General features: G+C 43.6%; 1 protein-coding gene across 1 annotated transcript in view; it reads left to right on the top strand.

Annotated features, from left to right (window-relative positions):
* EXOC4 (exocyst complex component 4) overlaps positions 1-22637 on the top strand; it is a gene marked incomplete at its 5' end in the record, with an annotated part of 481981 nt that overhangs the window by 30179 nt on the left and 429165 nt on the right. The window lies entirely within an intron of this gene.

Raw genomic sequence — 22637 nt, 5'->3', positions numbered from 1 at the left:
GTCTTTATACATTATCAGTGATTTCAAACCCATTTGAATTATCAAACAACTTTTCCTGTTCCTCGTGTGTTTCATGTCCCAGAATGCACTCACATCTTAGTTGCTATTCAGGGGGGAAGTGTGTGCGTGGGGGGGACTGTTTTTCACCGTTTAGGTGTGTTTGCCTCTTGCTATCTTCCTCTAGGTCTTTTACCAGGACTCTTGATCCCTTCTATTTATCTCCATCTCTTTTCTCATCTTTTTTCCTCTCTCCTTTCAAATATTTCTCCTCGATTCCATTTTTACAAGCGTACTTTTCCATTCCAGTTTTGTGGTGGAGGCTGCAGTTTCCTGGATGCTTCTAATGACAATCTTTTGCCTTTTTCTCTTGTTTCTCAACTTAATAAGCACAGTTCCTCACCAAGCTCCAGTCCTTTCTTTCTGAAACTGTTCTCTACCACTAGTTAAAACGTTCACAGTGGAGGTGATCCTTCCCTTCTACTCACTCCTAATGTGTGAAGTGCTGAGCCCAGTTCTGGGTTCTCCAGGACAAGAGACAAGTCATGTTACTGGAATGAGACCAGCAAAGGGTCACAGAGATAGGCGACAGGAGCATCTCACATGTGAGGAGAGGCTGAGAGACCTGGGACTGCTTCACTTGGGGAAGGGAAACCTCAGGGAGACCTTCTCAATGGTTATAAAATATCTAATGTGAGGACCAAAAGAGAACAGAGCCCGACTTTTCTCAGTGGTGTCTAGTGACAGGAAAAGAGGCCGGGGGCACAAATTGAAATGGGGGATGGTTTTTACTGTTGGGATGGTTGAACATTGGAACAGGTTGTCCAGAGAGCTTGTGGAGTTTCCATCTGTGGAAAACCTTCAAAGCCAGACTTGATGTGGTCCGAGGCAGCTGACTGTAAGTGACGAGGCTTGAGCAGGAGGGTGGATTATATGTTCTCTAGAGGTCCTTTCCAGCCTTAACCAGTCTGTGATGCAAAAGTGAGGGCAATAAAAGTATCTCTGTTCGTATTTCTCTTTGTGTCTGCCAGAGAATGCCTCTAAAGAAATATTTCCATTGCCTACTTTTGTTACTGGCATTTTGTGCTTTACTGTCCTTTGTATTTCTCTTAGCTGTGCCTCTTCACTCCTTTTTAACCAGTCAGTATTCTACAGGGTAAGCAGCTGGAAATCTTAGTGTTACCACCTTGTATTCCTAGAGCCCAGGGCTGAACTTAATTTCCTTGTTTCCATTTTATCTCACTTTACCTTAAATAGGACTTTCTAAAACTTATCTTGTACCCTCTGAAACGTTTTCAACAGTTTGGTGTTAAGCCTATGTAACCCTCTCTGGATTTCTTTTTTGTTGCTGTTGCATATTCTTCTCTGACTTAACTCTTCCATCATCCTGCTGTTGTTTTCAGTTACTCATGTTCTCTTTTCATGCTACACCTGCTGCAGTCATCTTTCTAGGACCTGGTCACAATTCTCCTTAGATCCTCGCTGTCCTTTTAAGTCATAGAATTAAAGAATGTGTAAGGTTGGAAGGGACCTTCAGAGGTCATCTAGCCCAACCCCCTCCAGGGTCATCTTCACTAGAGTGGGTTGCTCAGAGCCCCATCAAGCCTGACCTTGAATCTCTCTAGGGATGGGGCCTCCACAGCATCCAGTGTCTCACCATCCTCCTATTGAAGACTTTTTTCCTAATATCCAACCTAAATCTCCCCTTTTCAAGTTTAAAACCATCATCCCTTGTCCGATTGCTCCATGCCCTTGGGAATAGTTCTTCAACAGCTTTCTTACAGGCACCTTTCAGGAACTGGAAGGCTGCTATAAAGTCTCTGCAGAGCCTTCTCTTCTGCAGGCTGAACCAGCTCAACTCTCTCAGGCCTGTCTTCATAGGAGAGGTGCTCCAGCCTGCTGATCGTGTTTGTGGCCTCCTCTGGACACACTCCAATAGGTCCATGTCCTTCTTGTGCTGAGGGCTCCAGAAATGGACCCAGCACCCCAGGTGAGGTCTCCGCAGAGCAGAGGGGCAGAATCCCCTCTCTTGATCTGCTGGCCCCACTCCTTGGGATGCAGCCCAGGATGGGATTGGCCTTCTGGGCTGCAGGTGCACATTGGTGGCTCATGTCCAGCTTCTCACCCATGAGTCCTCCCAAGTCCTTTTCCTCAGGGCTGCTTCCCAGCACATCATTTCCTAACCTGTATGGATAATGGGGGTTGTCCTGACCCAGGTGCAGGACCCAGCGTTTGGCTTAGTTGAACCTTGTGAGGTTCCCCTGGGCCCATTTCCCCATCCTGTCCAGGTCCCTCTAGATGGCATCTCATCCCTCTGGCACGTTAACTTCACCACTCAGCTTCAAACTATTGTCTTACATCTTTCCTACTATACTGTAAGCTTCCTGCCATGGGGAATGTGTCCATTTCTGTTGCATACTGTAGAGTGGAATTTTTATGACACTTCATCAAATGTTCTCTAAAACCTATTAGAATTCCTGAACACAGATCAGCAGTGCAATGGCTTGGGGCTGTGCACACCAGAAGAGTGCAGTCAGGTTTTGCCAAAATTTTTGTCAGGTTCCTGATGTAGGAAATTGGAGTGTGGTGTTCATCTGATACTTTTGATTATGAGAGATGAAATAGATGTAAATTAAGGTGTTCAGCACAAAAAGCACAGCATGTAGAGTCAACACCGGTATCGATGGAAATGTTAAACCACTTGGTGCTTCTCCTTACTGGTGGAGTTGTCAGTCTGCTTGGGGTTGCTTTGGTGCTTTTTTCTTTTTTAATTTAAGAAAATCCTTCTTAGAAGGAAATTGCAGAGAAGTAATTAATTTCCTATCTGGAATATAAGCTAGGAAGTGTAAGAAGAAAATTTCAATACTTAGGATTTCTCTCATATATATATATATATAGGAGAAATATATATCAGTACTTAAGATTTCTCATAGATAGATATAGAAAGAAAGTATTGATATATATTTGTTTCATATACATATATGAGAAATCCTATATATATCAAATTGATATATATCAACACTTAGGATTTCTCATAGATATGTATTTAGATATATAAGAAATCCTAAGTACTGATAAACATATATGTATATAAATCTGAAGTATGGAGATACATATAGATATATTTTCCTTATCTCTGAGAAATCCTATATATAAAAAAATATTGATATATATAAACAATACTTAGTGTTTCTCAGATATATAATATATATGTTATATATATATAAAATATATATGAGAAACATGTATATATGAGAAATCCTAAGTATTGGTATTTTCTTCCTATATATATGAAGAAATATGAAGAAATTTCATACATATATGAAATATATATATTATATGAGAAATCCTAAGTATTGGTATTTTTTCTTACACAGTCTTATATTATGTATACATTCTTCTGATATCTGTGTGTATATATATATTGCAAACCATTTCTAAAGTCTATTATGCTTGTGATATCTTACATGGGCAGTTTTATTTCTATATGCACACTTCTATACACACACACACACACGAGCATGTGGTAAGGTTGCCTGGAGCTACAATGAGAGTCAGCCAATATTAGACCTCGCTGAAGTACAGACTTCTGTAGTATATCGTGCTGCTGTTTTGTTATTTGCTTGGCTTTTTTCCAGAGTAGAGTATCTTTCCTAAGAAATAAAACAATGGGGTTATAAAAAGCAGCAGTTAGTTTTCTTTGGCAGTGTTTTGGGGTTTGTTGTTGGGTTTTTTTAATACTGAGGAAGCTCAAGTGACAATTGAACATGCTATTTCAGCCTTTTGTTGACACGTGCAGTTCTCATTTGAAGAGAAGTGGACCTGTAATAAAGAAATAGGAACCTATCTGCATTTGGAGCTTTTTCACAGACAAAAATCGCTGTAGGCTCATTGGCTTTTGCCATCTTCTGTTAACATTACCCCTGCAAGACTGTGATGTTGTAATCACTCACTGGCTGCAGGATAATTCCTTCCTCCTTTTCTAAGGGATGAATATCATGTAAAATAATTACTAAACTGTCAGGGATGCAGAGTGTATATAGATCTCTCTGTCCTTTTGTTTCATTCCTGAAGGTAAACAGATGCTCATGGCTTATAAAAAAACCCAAAATGATCTGACAAGGAGCTTGTATCCCTCACATTGAAATTGGAGCACTGATTAATATTGTTGCCTGTAGCCTTCTGATACGTACAGTCGAAATTGGACCTTTGCAGTCGCCGTGTCAGGCTGACGCAGGCACTCTAATGGCATAATTTCTGGTTGCTGCATCGCATTTCTGCAGTCTGCTCTTTGTATTCCACTCACATTAATTGAAGTAATTTTGCCACTGAAGCGTGTTTCAAACCTCTGCATTTAAATTGAAATTTTAATTCCCTTATTGTTTGGAAAAGACGGCTGAAGATGGCTTGTTACAGGTTTCATTATCACTCAAAACTCTCCAGCTGCTGGTTCTAATGTGCAGCGACTGAGTAATGCTGGGAAGAGTCGTTAATAAAAGACTGGCAGCTTTTCCCAGTAGTATGAACACAATGCAAAAGGTATTTTGTGACAGCTTACATTTGTATGAAGTTAAAAATTTTAAGTGGCAGCTTGTTTTTTGTTTCTTATTCTGTATCCATCTAGAGGAGCACAGATGAGCTTCAAATATCATGTATTTACATTCTGTGTTCCTCCAGCATCTTGATAACACACACTCCAGTGAGCAGAGCGGGTAGGGTCAGGTTTGCTGCTCTCTAATTGCACCTTACACAGTCTGTGTTGAAAGAACCTAGTTCCAACCTCCTTTGAGTTGTGAAGTTTTGGGGAAATTGGGAGGGTCCAGAAAGGTAGAACTGTTGTTTGAGACTAAATACATGTCAATTAAATTCAGTTTCTAAATACACTTTTTTGAAGTGTGAGTTACTGTGTTTTTCTGTAAGGAATCTATTCTTTCACATGATAAATTGCCAAACTTAATGTTCACTTTTATGTAGCGATTGAGTGCTCGTGCACACATACCTGTGTATTTCCAGCTTATTTGCCCCTGTTCTCAGCACTGGTGAAGCTGCATCTCCAGTGCTGGGTCTGGTTCAGGGCTCCTCACCAGGACATGGAGGTCCTGGAGCGAGTCCAGAGAAGGCTGGGGAAGGGGCTGGAGGGCAAATCCTATGAGGAGCAGTTGAGGGAGCTGGGGGTGTTGAGCCTGGAGAAGAGGAGGCTGAGGGGAGCCCTTCTCCCCACCTCCCCTGCCCTGCCAGGAGGGTGCAGAGAGGTGGGCGATGGTCTCTGCAGCCAGGGGACAGGAGATGGGCCAAGGGGCAATGGGCTCAAGCTGCCCCAGGGCAGGGTCAGCTCAGCTGGGAGGGCAAAGTTCTTCCCTGGCAGAGTTGTGGGGCTGTGGCACAGGCTGCCCAGGGAGGGGGCTGAGTCCCCAGCCTTGGGGGTGTTTAACAGATGGGTAGATGAGGTGCTCAGGGATCTGGTTTAGCACAGGACAGGAACGGTTGGACTCAATGATCTTAGAGGTCTTTTCCAACCTTGTGATTCTGTATAACACAGAACTTGAAAAAAAAGGCTGAGAGGAGACCAAACTGCTCTCTACAACAAGGATGGAGCCAGGTGGGGGTTGTGCTTTTCTCCCAAGCAACTAGCAATTGAACTAGGATATGGCCTCATTTTGTGCAAGAGGGAGTTGAGATTGCATATTAGGAAATGTTTTTTCACTGAATGAGTGGTCAGGCACTGAACCAGCCTGCCCAGGGAGGTGGAGGAGTCCCCATCCCTGGAAGGATTTAACAGACATGTAGATGCGGTGCTGAGACATGGCTTAGTGGTGGGCTTGGCAGTGCTTGTTGGATTTGATGATCTTAAATGTCTTTTCCAACCTAAATGATTCTGTGATGACGTTCTGAGAGGGGAGTTGTGATGCATGAAAAGCTTCCTAAGAAAAGACAGTGGACAGGGAGAGGAGCAGAGCTGGTGGTAGAACTGGTTTGGGGGTGTAGCTGGCACTTGGTTTGGAAGCATGATCTTGGTTGCTGGAAGGAAAGAATCCAGATTCTTCTGGAAGAGAGATTTTAGATGGGCTACACAACACTACAGGCAAGGCAGAACTTGAAGCAGAGGCCACACAGCAGGATGGGCACTTGTGGGTAAAGACAGACAGCTTCATGCTGGAGGAATCTGTTCCATGTCCAGTCTCCCCCGAGCACTGGGCTGTGTATTGAAGGGCAGCTTGCTCTGTCTGGTTACTTAATTAACTCAAGTATTGTAGAGGTCTGTGGTGTTGATCTAATTGTTCTGGCTCTTCTGTTGACCCATGAGGTGCCCATAGGGAGAAATTAATATTTTCCATTTGTTTAAATAATCTGAGAGATGAAATGCTAAAAACAGTTGAAGGAAGAAATGTTGTTGAATCAAGTAATTAAAGGTCATATCATAATATGATTAAATGAAAATTGCCTAGGCTGCTTTCTTTGCATTTCCTGGCTTTTATGTGTCTTAGCTTTGCAATTTTAATGAACTAATGCTGCTTTATCTAAGTATATAGAGTTTTTTAAAAAAAATCTTTTCATTCCAATAGACCATGAAACACTTACTCTGAACTTGATTTATTAGTGTGGGGAGCGCAGTTCCTTTGGGGGGGGATTGTGTCAGGTAACAAACCACCATGAAACTGCAGAAAGACATCCATGGGGGGGAGGGGAGGGTAACTGCTATTTCTGGTTGATTTTGTTCCTTTTTTTTTTTTGGTTTTTTGTGGTGGTGCTGCTGTTAGGAGGATGACAAGGAAGAAGAAGGTAGAAAGAATGAAATATGGAGCCCTCTGTCTAGTCTTCACTTAAGTTTAACTTTGTACTGGTGTTAGAGCCAGGAACCAATGTGGATGTGTATTTTACTCATGAGCACATCCTTCTCCTTTAGCCTGCTTGTCTTTGTCCCAAAAAATCCAAAGCCCAAGTGACAGTAATTTGTTTCTCAAGAAGTAGGCCAGGGAATGCTCCAGCACCACCTTTTCTTTTTTTCCTCAATGCTAAGGACTTCTATTTCAGTTTCCTTATGTCAGGGGAAGAATAATGTATATATCCTGCTCTGCTTTCTGCAGTGAATAGAATCATCAGGCTGTTCTCAGAGCTGACCGCTTTCTTACTACGAATTTGCGGTGTCTGTTCAGATTCTAGAGCTGAGAGCCAGGGGCTGTAATTGTTGTTGCATTGAATTAAATGTACTCAGCATCCAGCTGTATGGAAGAGGAGATTGGTTTGCAGGTCAATTAGGTCATTTTCAATTGTGCTGATGTGGCACAGTTAAAGCACAGCGAGTTCACCACCAGCAGCCCTATGATGCATTAAATGTAGTTTTTGCTCAGCTCTGTAGGCTGCAGGAGCTGTAGTGGGTTAATTTTTTGTAGGTTATTTCTCTGTTGTGAGATCTAGTCTTTGTATCAGGAACATACCAGTCTAAACTGGAGATGCTGACCAGCTCTGTTGTCTGCATGCGAAAGCAGTTCACAAAAAAATGTGGGTTCAGTGGTGGGGTTTGTTTTTCTGGGGTTTTGGGGTGGGTGGTTTTTTGACTGTGGGGCTTTAAAGTGTAAATGGGCACTACTTTGTGAGGGAGAACATGGTCAGAAGTTGAAACCTTTTTTTTAATGAGAGGGAGTGCTGTGCAAAAATTATCATAAATGATCTTTCCCGATACAAATAAGACAGGGATCTCTAAGAAAGAGTCCAGCGGAGGGTCACAAAGATGGTTAAGGGCCTGGAGCATCTTTCCTATGAGGAAAGGCTGAGTGAGCTGGGGCTGTTCAGACTGGAGAAAAGAAGCTTGAGAGGGTATCTGATCAATGGTTCTCAATAGCTGAAGGGTGGGACACAGGGGAAAATGGCCAGCCTCTTCTCTGTGGGCTGTGGGGACAGGACAAGGGGCAATGGCCTCAAGTTGGAGCACAGGATGTTCCTCACCAATATGCAGAAGAACATTTCCATGGTGAGGGGGCCCTAGGACAGGCTGCCCAGGGTGGTGTGGAGTCTCCATCTCTGGAGATATTCCAGCCCCATCTGGACACCGACCTGTGTGACCTGTGCTAGGGACCCTGCTTTGGCAGGGGGCTTGTACTGGATGATATCTTGAGGTCCTTTCCAACCCCTATGATTCTGTGAATCTGTAAAACTACAGAGGCAGTCGAATGAGAATGGTGGCACAGAAAAAGGAAATAGAGGTGGCTAACCTTGGGTGAGGTATTTTGGGGAACAATGTGAGAGGCTGAGGAACCTGTTGCTCTGGGAAGTTGGAGTCAAACAAGGAGCTTAAAATACTGAAATGAACAAAGAGAGGATATTTGGCTGCTTATTGCTCATCCCATAATGCATGGCCAGTCGGTCCAGGGAGGGGATTGTCCCTCTCTGTAGCGCACTGGGGCGGCCTCAGCTCGAGTCTTGGGGGTAGGTTTGGGTGTCACAGGACAAGAGGGACAGGAAACTCTTGGAGAGTGTCCAGAGGAGGTCAACAAGGATGGGGAAGGGTCTGGAGGAGAAGTCTCCCCAGGAGAGGCTGAAGTCCCTGGGGTTGTCCAGCCTGGAGAAGAGGAGGCTGAGGGGAGACCTCATGGGGGTCTGTGGTTTCCTGCCCAGGGGAGCGAAGGGGCAGCGCCGATCTCTCTCGTCTCTCTGGGGCCCAGGGCTGGAACCCGAGGGGATGGCGTGAAGCTGCCCCAGGGGAGGGTCAGGTTGGCTGTTAGGAAGAGGTTCTGTGCTGAGAGGGGGGTCGGGCACTGGCACAGGCTCCCCAGGGAAGGGGTCCCAGCCCCGAGCTGAGCTGAGGGCAAGAAGCGCCTGGCCGATGCCCTCAGTGCCACCTCTGACTGGGCTGGGGCTGTGTGGAGCCAGGAGTGGGACTGGATGGGCCTTAGGGGTCCCTTCCAGCTCAGGAGATTCTGTGATTCTGTGAACCTATCCTGCTCAATAGCAGTGTCCCTTAACTTTCTGTAGACTTCATATTAATTGTCTACAAAGTAATTTGGAGTACTTAACATGTTCCCCACCGACATTAAATGTTTATAGCCTCAGTCACAATTTTTGAGGAGGGTTTTAATTGTTACATCAGTGTAGTTTCTACCTGTGGCTTTCATCAGCACAGTGTATGGAGAGTCTTTCAGTTAAAGGTACTGTCTGGTGAGCAGACTTCTTATCCTCGAAGTAGCCTGGAATAATGAAGTTGAAACAACAGTATTGCAGTGCAGTTCTCAGTATGCATTTTATTTACTGTCTGCCTTTCTGCTGGAACAATGAAAATCGATAAAAACAGTCTTTCATTTTGGTTCTGCTTCTCTTATTGCAGACCTGGGATTCAGGTCCTGCTGTGGAACAGTTTTATATTTTGGAATTAAGGTCATAAATGGAAATAAGAGATTTTTTTGGTGGTTTAAGAAATTCTTTTATCACAAAATTCAAATTTTGGCCCTGCTTGAAATTCTCTTTCTTTCTGATTTGCTAAATATTATTTTCCCAATACTTCTTGCCTTGAAGTCTTTCCCTGGCTAACGTTGTGTCTTGTCATTGGTGACCTTATTGATCACAAAGAAACCTTCTAGAAAATGGAATTGCAGTGCTGGCATCTCAGGGGTTGGGTCTCATTTCAGATTACCTATTGAGGTGTAAAAGAATTTGTGCTTAAAGGAACGGGTTTGCATTAGTTCTTAATGAAGGGCAACCCTGGGGGTTTCTGTCAGCTGCAGGTGTGGAAGGGAAAGAAGGCAGCTCTGGTTTTATGATGTTAATGTATGTGTAGAGAATGTTCTGGTGATTCACACATAAGCAGGGAAATCAGGAGCTTTCTTCTGTCTGCTGCTCATCCATTTAACATACTGTATCTCCACCCCTTTACTCAGGTGCTTGGGGCCATTGGTATTATTTGTCTGCCTCCAAGGAGCATTGTAAAGCTTAAGGAATTAAGTTGGTAGAGTACTTGTTCTACTATGAGAAGCATTGGTGCTGCCTGTTGTTTCAATGTGTTTCACAGCTTTTCTGTGAGGTTTTTTCTCTTTTTAAATTTTATTTTTTTGATCTCTGGGTTTTTGACAAGCTTGCTGGGCAAGGTTGTAAAACAAAAGAAAGTAGGGGATTTCTTTCCCTTTGAAACATCTTTTTTTATTTGTCTTTCCCTTACTATACTTATCAATAACTCAATCTCATTCTTTGTACCCTTTAATTTCCATTATCTGAAGCAGCCTATTGCATTAAACTGTTATACCTACTACTGCTTCATTTGCATCGACACGTGCTTGACCTCAGCCCCTGCTCTCTTACTTAATGTACCACAGGCATTGATATCCCTCTGGAGTATTATCCTTTGGCTGTTAGCTCTACTAATAACAACCAGTCATTTGAGCTGATGAAAGTTTATTAAATAAGAAAACAAGCTGTAATGAAGGTGGAGTAGAGGTGTCTAGCAGCTTTTTATAGTGGAGGCAAGCCATGGGTAGGTGACAAGACACTGTCCTTAATGAGCCATCTGTAACGTTCTGATCTATGTTTTTGGGAATGGGGATTTCTGAGCATTGCATTTCATCTTCCCTGATTGTAGGGTGGACCCAGCAATGAGAAGTTTTTTGTCTCAAGGCAATTGCTCCTGCCATGCAAGGATGCATCCTTTCTTGGGACCACTCTCCAAACAGCTCCGGAGTTTTGTGGCTTAGTTTACATTGGCTTCATTTAAACTCATGAACCTTAGCTGGGTTACATACCTGCAAGTTAATGTTTCTTTTGCTATTTATACTGTCAGTGTTTTTTATTATTAAGGCATTTCTTATTATTAAGGTTTTTTATTATTAAGACTTTATTCTGTGAGACATTTACACTTTTGTAACCTAATCTTTGAATGCAGCCCATGTTTCTCCAGGAATCACTGGTCTTTCCAAGAATTCTTTTTAAAACTCTGGGTTGTATGGACATAATTCTGTCTATGGCAAAATACCAGGGCAAATTCTGTCCTAAGAAACCTGCTTTGGCAGGGGGCTTGGACTCAATGATCTCTTGAGGTCCTTTCTAACCCCTACAATTCTGTGATTCTGAAACACCAAGGGGAGTTGTTGAAGATAGATCAGGTTATGAGGCAATATAAAATAGTCTAGATAAGTATAATTGCAATTACAAAAAAAAGCAACTTTAGAGCTAGTGATTGGTTGGTGGGAGAGTGGAATGAATTTAGTTTTTAGTAAAGTGTTTGAAACTTCGGGGTAAACTTAACTCAGAAGTTTTCCACAGAAATAAACTGATTTTATGTCTGGTGAAGTTGGTATAATGCTACCAAGTAACTTTGGAAACAGTGTGGTAGAGGAAAGATTGTCACGTAGACTTCTGCTGAGCAGCTCATAAATGAAGATGTATGGACAGTGTGCCTATCTGAGGAGGCAGTGGCTGTCTTACACTACAGTTTAGTGTTAACTTTTCTGAATTTATGATTTCTGTAATAAAATTAGGTTAGTAAATTAACAGGTGAAGAGCTAATTGAAAGGATTTCAAGATGCCTTTAACAACAGAGATGGGACATGGAGCGTGAAGGATTTGAAATGTAATCTTGAAGACATCAAGAGAATCAGTTTGGGAAACAGCAGGTTTGTTTGAAAAGGAAAATCCTGATGTTCTATTTCAGTGCATTAGGACCTCATTGTTCCAGAAGTCATTGATCTAGAGGGAAGACTTTCGGGACACAGATGGTCCTGAAAAAATACATCATTCTTTATGGTGATTGAGACTAAATGGGGATGCATTAAATCAAGAGACAAAAGAATATGGAAATGAAAAGTGAAAGGAAAAGCCTTTTTTAATTGTTTTCACTGCCTTCACAATACCTATGCCTGCATTGCTAGTCCATGGCAGTGCTCCAGCGAGATGAAATAGAGATGTCTCTACAAGGTCAGGCCAGAGGTGGTCTGAGGCCAGTACTGTCTCTGATGCAAAGGGTACTTAGGAGGGATGGTGAGGATAAAGCAAACAAGAGCAATCCTTTCCCAAAACACTTGCTGAGCTTGCAGCAATCAGCAATATGCAGCAATCTGTGGAAAAGCTGGTGTCTTGTCTTCAATAGCACTTGGTAGATATTTCTTCCTTCAATTTGTTCCTGTTGCTTTTTGCACCAACTTAAACTTTTGGCTTCAGTGCTGTCCTTTGGCAGCAACTTCTGTCTCTGAGCTGTTTGTGCTTCTTGTAGATGGTTCTGAATCTTTGATTTGCCAATTCCATCTTATTGCCTGAAAGCTGCTGAGGGTTGGAGGCACACAACTGTCACAGGTACTGGGGCAACATGTGTCTTGTGTCCATCAAGCTCTCTGAAATCTCAGGCAGTTCTGAGATGCTGATAAATACTCTGACTTTCCTATTTCAGGGAAGACATTTGACCATGCTGTTGTTGAAAATCATAGAGGTTGGAAGAGACCTTGAGAGATCATCGGGTCCAACCCCCCTGCCCAAGCAGGGTCCCTAGGACAGGTCACATAGGTCGGCATCCAGATGGGTCTGGAATCTCTCCAGAGAAGGAGACTCCAACCCCCTGGGCAGCCTGTCCCAGGGCTCCCTCACCCTCACTGGGGAAAAGTTCTTCTACATGTTGGTGCAGAACTTCCTATATTCTAACTTACAGCCCCTTGTCCTGTCCCCACAGACCACTGAAAAGGGGCTGGTCATTTCCCCCTGCATCCCATACTTCAGATATTTATAAACATTAATAGGGTCCCCCCTAGTCTCTTCTCCAGGCTGAACAGCCCCAGCTCCCTCAGCCTTTCCTCACAGGGGAGATGCTCCAGGCCTTTAATCATCTCCGTAGCCTCCTCTGGACTCTCTCCAGGAGATCCCTGGCTTTTTTTATCCCAGGGAGCCCAGAACTGGACACAACACTCCAGGTGGGGCCTGACCAGGGCAGAGCAGAGGGGGAGGATCCCCTCCTGTGACCTGCTGCCCACACTCCTCCTGATGCCCCCCAGGATCCCATTGGCTCTCTCAGCCACCAGTGCACACTGCTGGCTCATGGCCACCCTGTCATCCACCAGGACCCCCAGGTCCTTCTCTGCAGAGAAAATGTTCATGTTTTGTGTTGAAGTCCAAGTGGGCAGTTGGACAATCCTCTCTGGTTTTTGGGCACTCCGTTCTTCAAGCACTGCTTTCAGTTTTGGCACTTTATTCCTAGAAAGACATTGATGAATTACAGTGAGTGGTGGAGGAAGTAGAATGATTGATGGGTGACAGGACTAAGGCAAATTCAAAAGAATTAAATTTCTGTAGCTGGAATAAAGGGCAGCAAACGAGGAACACGATTTTTAAAATCTTTTCAAGTTTGTAGAGGCAAACAGTAAGCTGGATTGGGTCACTGCCATTTAAACACTTAAGAAAAACAATGTTTGTGCTTTTAATGTGCTTACAACAGCTTTGCTTTGATGTTTTCATGAAGTAGGAGCAGCAGATTTACCAGCAAGAGATACAAAAGTAACTGTAGTACTGCCTTGATTATACTTTACATGGTGGTAGGGTACGCAGGATGTGAGGATTGATGAGTGGCTGTAAAACACTGATGATGAGCAGCACTAAGCGCTGATTAACATACTGGATATGAAGATGATGGAAGAAATTGCTACCAATTTTGTTCACCTTTAAACAATCTTGTTAGAATTAGCAAGCTAAAAGCAACCAAAGAGCTATAAAAAGCTGAGGACTAAAGACAGTGGTTCCTTTACAATATTTTGGAAGTAGCTGAAGTCGTTCCTCTTCTTGAGATTAAAGGATTTGCTGACCAAATGGTGGAGAAAGGGAGAGACTGATGAAGGGGGGCAGGAGTTTGAAAGATTCATAGAATCATAAGACATTAGGAGTTGGAAGGGACCTTGAAAGATTATCCAGTGTAACCCCCCTGCTAGAGCAGGATCACCCAGACTAAATCACACAGGAAAGTATCCAGGTATGCTTTGAATGTTTCCAGAGAAGGAGACTCCACAACCTGTCTGGGCAGCCTGTTCCAGTGCTCTATCATCCTCACAGGGAAAAGGTTTCTCCTTATATTCACATGGAACTTCTGAGCTACACATGAAAAACTACTCAGGTTGCAAGAAAACAGCTCTTCCTGAGATCAGCAGTCAGTGTGAACTTAATCGATGGAGGAAGGACAGGGAAAATGTACATATAGAAATGAAGTAAAAGGGTTGCATTTTATTTGTGGGGTTTGTTTTCTCTTGAATACAGCACCTTATATTAACATTCCCACCAGCACAGTTGTCACCATTACTGAGTTGCATCCACTTCTACAAAAGGAGGCCAGAAGCAGCGGGTGTATGGCACAGTTCCCAACAGTACCAGCGTGTATGTGAAGGCTGCAGAGTAACACAGTAACACAATTCTGTTTTCTTACTGCCTGAATAGAGCAGGAGAGTGTTTTCCAGAGAATTCAATCCCAGCAAGCAAAACTCTATGAACATCCCACCTACTATTACCTTTTCCTAAAAAGGAATTTCATGTTACCAGATATATGAATGGAGGAGGAGGAGGACAAAGAGGAGGTGTCATCCTGTTTTTATGGGGAAGAATCACAGAATCACAAGGTTGGAAAAGACCTTTAAGATCAAGTCCAACCATTCCTATCCTATGCTAAACCATATCCCTAAGTACCTCATCTGCACATCTTTTAAATACTTCCAGGGATGGTGACTCAGCCATCTCCCTGGGCAGCCTGTTCCACATCCCAACAACTCTTTCAGAGAAGAATTTTTCACTAACATCTAATCTGACCCTGCCCTGGCACAGCTTTGTTCCATGTCCCCTTCTCCTATCTCCTGTCACCTGGCTGAAGAGACCATCTCCCACCTCTCTACACCCTCTTGTCAGGTAATTGTAGGCGTTGTTAAGGTCAGAGGTGGCAATAAGGTCAAAGGAAGGAGAGACTGACAGTCAGCAATAGCCATCTCTGACCTGTTTACTTTGCATCTAATGTAGGTGACCATCTGGGTGTTCTTTAAGGTCAGTGTCACCAATGTCACCTATGTTCACCACTTTGCCCGGTACAAGTTCACACTGTTCTGACCTGTAGTGATTTTGTACCAGACTGTTCCCAATCTTTGGATTTCAGAAGTGCAGCTTGGGTGAAGTTTTCCATGTGCCTCATTATTTGGATGTGCCACCCTCAAATGCGCTTCCATAAATTTTCAGCTTCATCCGAATTCACCTTGTAACCAAAATAGTAAACAAATTTACAGATAAAATACAGGCTTACTTGATAAGACTTAGGTCAGGCTTCTAATTAAACATTATAAATGCATGTTAAGAGCAAGTTTAGTCAGTTACTCATTAGGTGTTTCCATCAGGGGAGGCTCAAAAGACTAAAAAGTCTTCTGCTTTCTGGATTTTAGTCCCTTCCACAAAGATGATGAAGGGTCTGGAGCATCTGTCCTATGAGCTGGGACTGCTCAGCCTGGAGAAGAGGAGGCGCAAGGGGATTGTACCGATGTGTATAAATACCTGAAGGGAGGGTGCAGGGAGGACGGAGCCAGGCTCTGTTCAGTGGTGGCCATGGGCCCAAACTGACATACAGGAGTTTCCCTCTGAACATTGGGAAACACTTTTGTTACTGTGAGGGTGACCAAGCACTGGCACAGCTTGGCCAGGGAGGTTGTGGAGTCTCCATCCTTGGAGATTCTCACAGGTCCTGGGCAGCTGGCTCTGGGTAGCCCTGCTTGAGGAGGGAGGTTGGACCAGATGACTTCCAGAGGTATCTGCTACCTCAGTCATTCTGTGATACTGTGGTTGTCTCCATTATCCATGGAAAACCTGGGGAGTCTGTAGGCAAACCAGCCTCAATTTTGGGAACGCTTGCTTAGTTTATTGCAAGTTAACAGAGACTTCTGATCACTGGTTTGGGTTTTGAGGTGGGGAAAAAGAGAACACAATCAAAAAACACTTCAGTAAACATATTTTCTCACTCTTCTTCAGGTGCAATTTAAGTCAAACACCTTTACTCCCTTCCCTTTTCTCAACTTACTTTCTCCGTGGCGTATGTGCAATCTGTCATGTTGCCTCTGATGAGATGATGGGTGGCCCAGAAAGTCAGTGTCGTCTATAAAGGTTCCTTACTGGTTTCCTCTGCTCCTTACTGGTTTCCTCTGCTCCTTACTGGTTTCCTCTGCTCCTTACTGGTTTCCTCTGCTCCTTACTGGTTTCCTCTGCTCCTTACTGGTTTCCTCTGCTCCTTACTGGTTTCCTCTGCTCCTTACTGGTTTCCTCTGCTCCTTACTGGTTTCCTCTGCTCCTTACTGGTTTCCTCTGCTCCTTACTGGTTTCCTCTGCTCCTTACTGGTTTCCTCTGCTCCTTACTGGTTTCCTCTGCAGCACATCGGTTCATAGAATCACAGAATGCTTTAGGTTGGAAGGGAACTCAAAGCCCATCTAGTTCCAGCCCTCTGCCATGGGTAATGACACCTTCACTAGGGCACGGTGCTTCATCCAACCTGACCTTGAATGCCCCCAGGGATGGAGCTTCCACAGCCTGTCTGGGCACCCTGTCCCAGGGTCTCAGCACCCTCAGAGTTAAGAATTTCTTCCTAATGTCTAACCTAACCCTGCCCTCTTTCAGCTTGAAACCACTGCCCCTTGTCCTGTCTCTCCATTCCCTCTCCCACTTTCCTTTAAAAACCTGGTTCTTCAGGTGTTCCTTTTCTATTCTTTTACTTGGAGTCCCTGCTCCCATATGGGTCACCCACAAACTGCAGTCCCTTTCAGAGTGTCCCCCATTCCATCATGGGTCATTCCCATGCCCCAGTCCCCATGTTGACATGGAGAGCCACCTCCAAGAGCATGTCTCCAGCTGCTTAACAGTTTCTGGTTTATTATTAACTGTGTTGGAACAGGAGTGCCATGTGCCACTCCAAACCACAGAGAGTCACTGAAAACCTCCTTCTGACATGTAATTCAGCTTCCTTTAGATACTTCTGTGATGTTAGAACGTTGAACAGTCATTTCTCTGATGCATCATCTGCTCTTAAATTTCTCATGTGTTAAAATTCTTTCAATCCAGACCATCATTTGTTGGTATCCAGATCTTTTTTTGCCCAATGCCAAATCCCAATGGCTGGAGTGTAAGTACCTTTCTGTTTCCTGAGCAGACTTTGCAGGTTAGATCCTCATCTCGTGCAAGTGAGGTGTAAACTGCTTGTAAATCTGCTTGCTCAGATCAGCCTACATGCATTTAAGCCACTTTTTACTCATTTTCCTTCCCAATACCATTTGAAATCCAGTTTCTCTAAAAGCAGATCAGTTCTCCCCTTTTTAAATGTCACCATTGTCTTTATTCATCCAGGAGGCAGCTGAAACCTTCTGGGTTGCTGCTGTTTATTTGCTGTTGTGTTCAGAGGGTTCAGCCTTTTTCCTTTTGTCATCCTGTGTTTGTGTACAACTTGACTTCCTTTCCTTCAAATTGTGACCTACCACATTGTCTTCTTTTAACCTTTCTCAGTTGTTTGTGTTTTCCTAGCTGTTGTCTGAACTCAGAACATACTGCTATCCCAGGTGGAAAACATTTAGTTTTCTAGTTTGAACACCCATTTTTCTGTTGGCTTTTGGGTTTTTTCTTTGGGGTTTTTTTGGTGGTTTTTTTTTTTTTCTTATTTTTTTATTTCTTGAAGACCTAGTTGAGGAGTTTCATTTTATCTCTGCTCATAGGCTTCCAGGATTGTGGAGGTCTAGAATTCAAACCAAACCAAATAATCCCCCCAGAAAACCTTCCTATTTTTCTTTTTGACATATATATTTTTTAAAGACTAAAATACTGTTGTAAATTACTGTTTCAGGTTCAGATCAGATGTTAGGAATAAATTCCTCACTCAAAGAGTTGTTAGGGCCTGGAACAGGCTGCCCAGGGAAGGGGTTGAGTCCCCATCCCTGGATGCCTTTAAAAGATGGGTAGATCAGTTACTTAGAGTTACAGTTTAGCACAGGACAGGAATGGTTGGATTTGATGATCTTAAAGGTCTTTTCCAACCTTGTGCTTCTGTGAAAACCTTTTAAGGGAACACATAGGTTTCCCTGCAAGCATGCTGACAAACTTTGACCAAAGTCAGGCAAGAAAGAAGAATTTTAACTAATATCTTGTTAGTACTTTAGGTTCTGGCTTGTTGTAAAACGCTAAATTAAAACCATCCAAATTGGATGTTACGATAAGAAATGTTTAGCTACATTTTCTTTTTAAGGCAATTAAGCCCTACTATAAACTGACTGTGACCTTTAAACAAGCTGCATAATGATTCTGGTGCCATGGTTGTTTGTTTAATTTCTACAAATTTGCAGTTTTTAGCTCGTACAAAGCAGAGCTCTTTTTTTCCCAGTTGTTTTCATTGATACTTATTTTCTGTAGGGTCATTCTTATTATTAGAGATATAAGTAGATTTTAACATCAGAAATGACTATGAGATTATGTAACTCAAAGTCTGTTATAGTGTAGGCCAAGAGTTTCATTTTATAGCCTTGAGAAGAGGAAGCTTAAAGGTCTTTTCCAACCTTATCACTGCTTACAGTGACCTGAGAGGAGGATGTAGAGAGGTGGGTGATGGTCTCTTCAGCCAGGGGACAGGAGATGGGACAAGGAGAAATGGCCTCAAGCTGCACCAGGGCAGGGTCAGCTCAGATGTGAGGGAAAGGTTCTTCCCTGGCAGAGTTGTGGGGCTGTGGCACAGGCTGCCCAGGGAGGGGGCTGAGTCACTGATCCTGGATGTGTTTAAAAGATGGGTAGATGAGGTCCTTAGGGATATGATTTAGCACAGGACAGGAACGGTTGGATTTGATGATCTTAAAGGTCTTTTCCAACCTTGTGATTGTGTGATTTCTGTTTGAGTAACTGCAGTTATTTGGTATTTGTTTAAGCACAGCTGTCAGTGGGAAATCCAGGCTTCTTTCAGAATTCAGAGGAAAAAAAAGAAAGAGAAAAAAGAAAGAAAAAGTTAGCAGTGGGGGGTTACCTGCCATTTCTTTTGGTACTATTTGCTCATGGTAAACCAGCTTTTTTAAAGAAGACTATCAAGTTATTTATCTGTTGATTTACCTTCCAGCCCTTATTTCTTGCTGTAGCTCCTCTCTGCACCTCAACTGCTGCCAAAAGAAAAATGTTGAGGAGCTCCATTGCCTATGGTTTTCTTTGTGCCTGGGTCCTCAAACATAATGCCATTATCTACACCAATGTCCCACCCTCAGAAAAAAAGAAATCACTTATTCATTTCCATTTAGCTGAACCAGATGGGTATAAGAAAGAAGCTTGAAGGACCCTCGGGTGCTTTTCCTAGACCCTTGAACCACTTGTAGTTCTCTCCTGTATACCTAATTTTCAGGTCCTCTGAAAAAGGCTGTGATTCCGTTATCAGCTGTATCAGAAGCTTGTAGTTAAAACTCTCCCCCTTGATATACAATTGTGTGTCTGTTAGTCCTTTTGTTAGCAGGAACAGCACACAGCAGGTAATAGGAATATTAAAACCAAGGTAGCTGCTTGGGAAATCTAGTCTAAGCTGAAGGGGAGAAAAGACAGAGGAGAAAATCTAATTAAATGTGATACTATTTCATGTATTATAGCATCTTTAATCTTCATTAGCCAACACACCTGCCAGAGCAAGGATACAGAGCAAAAAGCAGGTTTGGTGTGTTAATGGCACCCTCAGCTCAGTGTGTGTGAAGTGTGGCAGTGACTGGGAAAACAAGGTTTGGTTCTGCTGCTGGCTTTGTGGGTAACACAGTAGTGTGCCAAATCACTCTGTGCCCCATTATATGGCTGTCCCATTTGTGTATTTGCATGATGATGGAGTGGCTGTGTCCAGTTTTCAGGCTCACTTTCTTGTATGGGGAAGGAAACCTACTGGACCAAGTCCAGTGGAGAGCCCCCAGGGTGGCTGGGGGTTAGAGCACACAATATATAAGAAGATGCTGCAGTGATTGGATTTGTTCAGCCTGCAGAAAGGAGTGGTTTTTTTTTGCTGTGGGAGACCATTTAACAGAGTTGAAGGGAAAATGGAACCAAGTTCCTCTCACAAAATTTGCAAACAAGAGTCAGCCATCACCAGTTTCTCTGGGAGGGCTGAGCATAAGGAGAAGGCTCTTCCCTGTTTAAGGGATTAAACACCAGGAGGATGAGACCAGAGAGACAGCGAATCTCCAGCTTACAGATTTTCAGACCTTGACAGGAGGCCCTGAGCAGGCTGGTCTAACACTGAAGCAGGGGGGGGTTGGGTGAGAAACCTCCAGAGATACTGCCAAGCTGGATCACTATATTGATACACCAATAGATCGTATCAGAATAATGATAGAAATGCAGATTCTTAACTTCCAGAATTCTTTAACTTGCTCTAACAAAACATTGATGTTGGTGCTTGCTGCTGTTACATGTCAGTGTTTACTTGGTGACCACAACATGCTTCTGAGCTGCTACAATTATTTCTCACCCTGGGGTGCATCAGGCATGTTGTGGCCAGCCGGTCCAGGGAGGGGATTGTCCCTTTTGGCACTGCACTGGGGTGGCCTCACCTCGAGTCCTGGGGGCAGGTTTGGGTGTCACAGGACAAGAGGGGCAGGAAACTCTTGGAGAGTGTCCAGAGGAGGCAACGAGGATGGAGAAGGGTCTGAAGGGGAAGTCTTCTGTGGAGAGGCTGAGGGCTCTGGGTTTTTGTTCAGCCTGGAGAAGAGGAGGCTGAGGGAAGACCTCATGGGGGTCTGTGGCTTCCAGCTCAGGGAGAGTGAAGGGGCAGCGCCGATCTTCTCTCTCTGGGGACCAGGGATGGAACCCGAGGGAACAGTGTGAAGCTGCATCAGGGGAGGTTTAGGTTGGGTGTTGGGAAGAGTTTCTGTGCTGAGAGGGGGTCGGGCACTGGCACAGGCTCCCCAGGGAAGGGGTCCCATCCCCGAACTGGGCTGAGGGCAAGAAGCGCCTGGGCGATGCTGTCAGTGCCACCTCTAACTGGGCTGGGGCTGTGTGGAGCCAGGACTGGGACTGGATGGTCCTTATTGGTCCCTGTCAGCTCAGGTGATTCTGTGATTCTAAGCATTTGGGAATTGTGCAGCTGTGTGTTCAAGATGGCTCTTAGGTAGGTGTGGATTGCCTTTGGACTCATCACTATCCATAATGGCAGGTGCTGGATAAGATGGCTTCAATGCCTTTTAATGTACAATGAGTCTGAAAGCAGAGATATGAATATGGTTGAATTTAGCAGCCAGAGGAGCTGGGTTGTTCTAGCAATGGACTTCTCTGAATGTAGAGTTGTTTAATGTCCCAGCACTGGTTTTTTTTGAAGTGAGTGTTCAAATCACAGCTGGTGAACTAAAAAGAAAAAAATCCAAACCTTGCTATAATGTACTGTAAAATACTAAAAGTGATGTGGAAATGGTGTAGCTTGTAAGGTTTTTCTATTCTTAATTGTTCAAAGTAATAAAATTAAAATTCCGGTAAGTGATACAAATAATTAGACATGAACAGCTTCTGCCTGTCTGAGGGCTCCAGATAACGTTGTAGTAAATGAGTGGAAAAATAATAGGTACTATTTAAGTATAAAATCTCCTATTTTTTTTTAAAGTTAAATATTCAAGAGGGAGGGAGACAATTACCTGTTGAAATGTGAAAAGCTCTTTATGTGTAGTGATATAAATTCATTCAACCCCCAACACCTTGATTTGTTCATTGGACTGTAAGCAGAGGAGCAGCAACCAAAACTAGAAAGCCAAAAATACGGGATTTTCTCCTAAATTAAGGCTCTCTAACTGTAGGCATTGCTACTAACTTGAGAAACAGCACTACTTTTTTTTGCAGAGTGGTATTTATATTGTACTCCAGCCTGTTACTGCTTGGTGAGGCCTGTTACTGCTCCCTGAGGCCTATCTCTGCTCCGTGAGGCCTGTCTCCCACTCATCTGCCTCCTTTTGCATATCAGGGTTCAAAATGAGGAAAGGTTAAGGACAACGAGCTGAAATGATGTGCCTGAGTTGAGTGATGAGTTGATGACATGACAGTAAATAAATCTCTTATGATCTTCAGAGTTGAAGGTATTTTTATCGTGTATTTGGGTGTCTTGTGTAATACCAGTGATGGTGTGTTACTAGCTGAGTGGGGGCATAACACTTCTGGTCTTAATGTAACTTTGCCAATGAGAGACATAGTCCCCATTATGAATTCAATTTTCAAAGTCTTTTTTCTCTCTCTAGTCTCACTCTTATTTTTCTTGGCTGCATGTGGCTCTCACCTGACCCACCACAGTGATTTCCCAAGTCCCTTTGTAACCTCATTTTTTCTTGAAATAGCTGACCATCATGTTCATGTGGCCCGGATGGGGATGTGGACTTTAAATAAAGACAGTTGCAAAGTACTCCTGCTGCTGTTGTCATTACGGCTCTTCCTCTTCACTCTCTGCTTCTCTTTATTATCCATCCTTCTCCCTGCACAAAGCCTTTGTGATGGCAACATGGTTATTCGCTGAAAATGAATTTTAAGGACTGATCTTTCCCAGGATACTAGGGTGAAACACGAGCTTGTTAAGGATGTTTTTGTGAGGGTCTGTCCTGGTTCTGGCCAGGCCAGAGTTCACATCTCCAAGCAGCCAGCCCAGGTGAGTTGAGTTAGCCTGGGCTGTTTCCACCCCACCTGACATCACTCCCCCATAAAA

This window comes from Gallinula chloropus, assembly GCF_964237585.1.
Source record: "Gallinula chloropus genome assembly, chromosome: 1".
Classification (NCBI taxonomy): domain Eukaryota; kingdom Metazoa; phylum Chordata; class Aves; order Gruiformes; family Rallidae; genus Gallinula; species Gallinula chloropus.
This window is presented reverse-complemented; position numbering and strand designations above follow the sequence as displayed.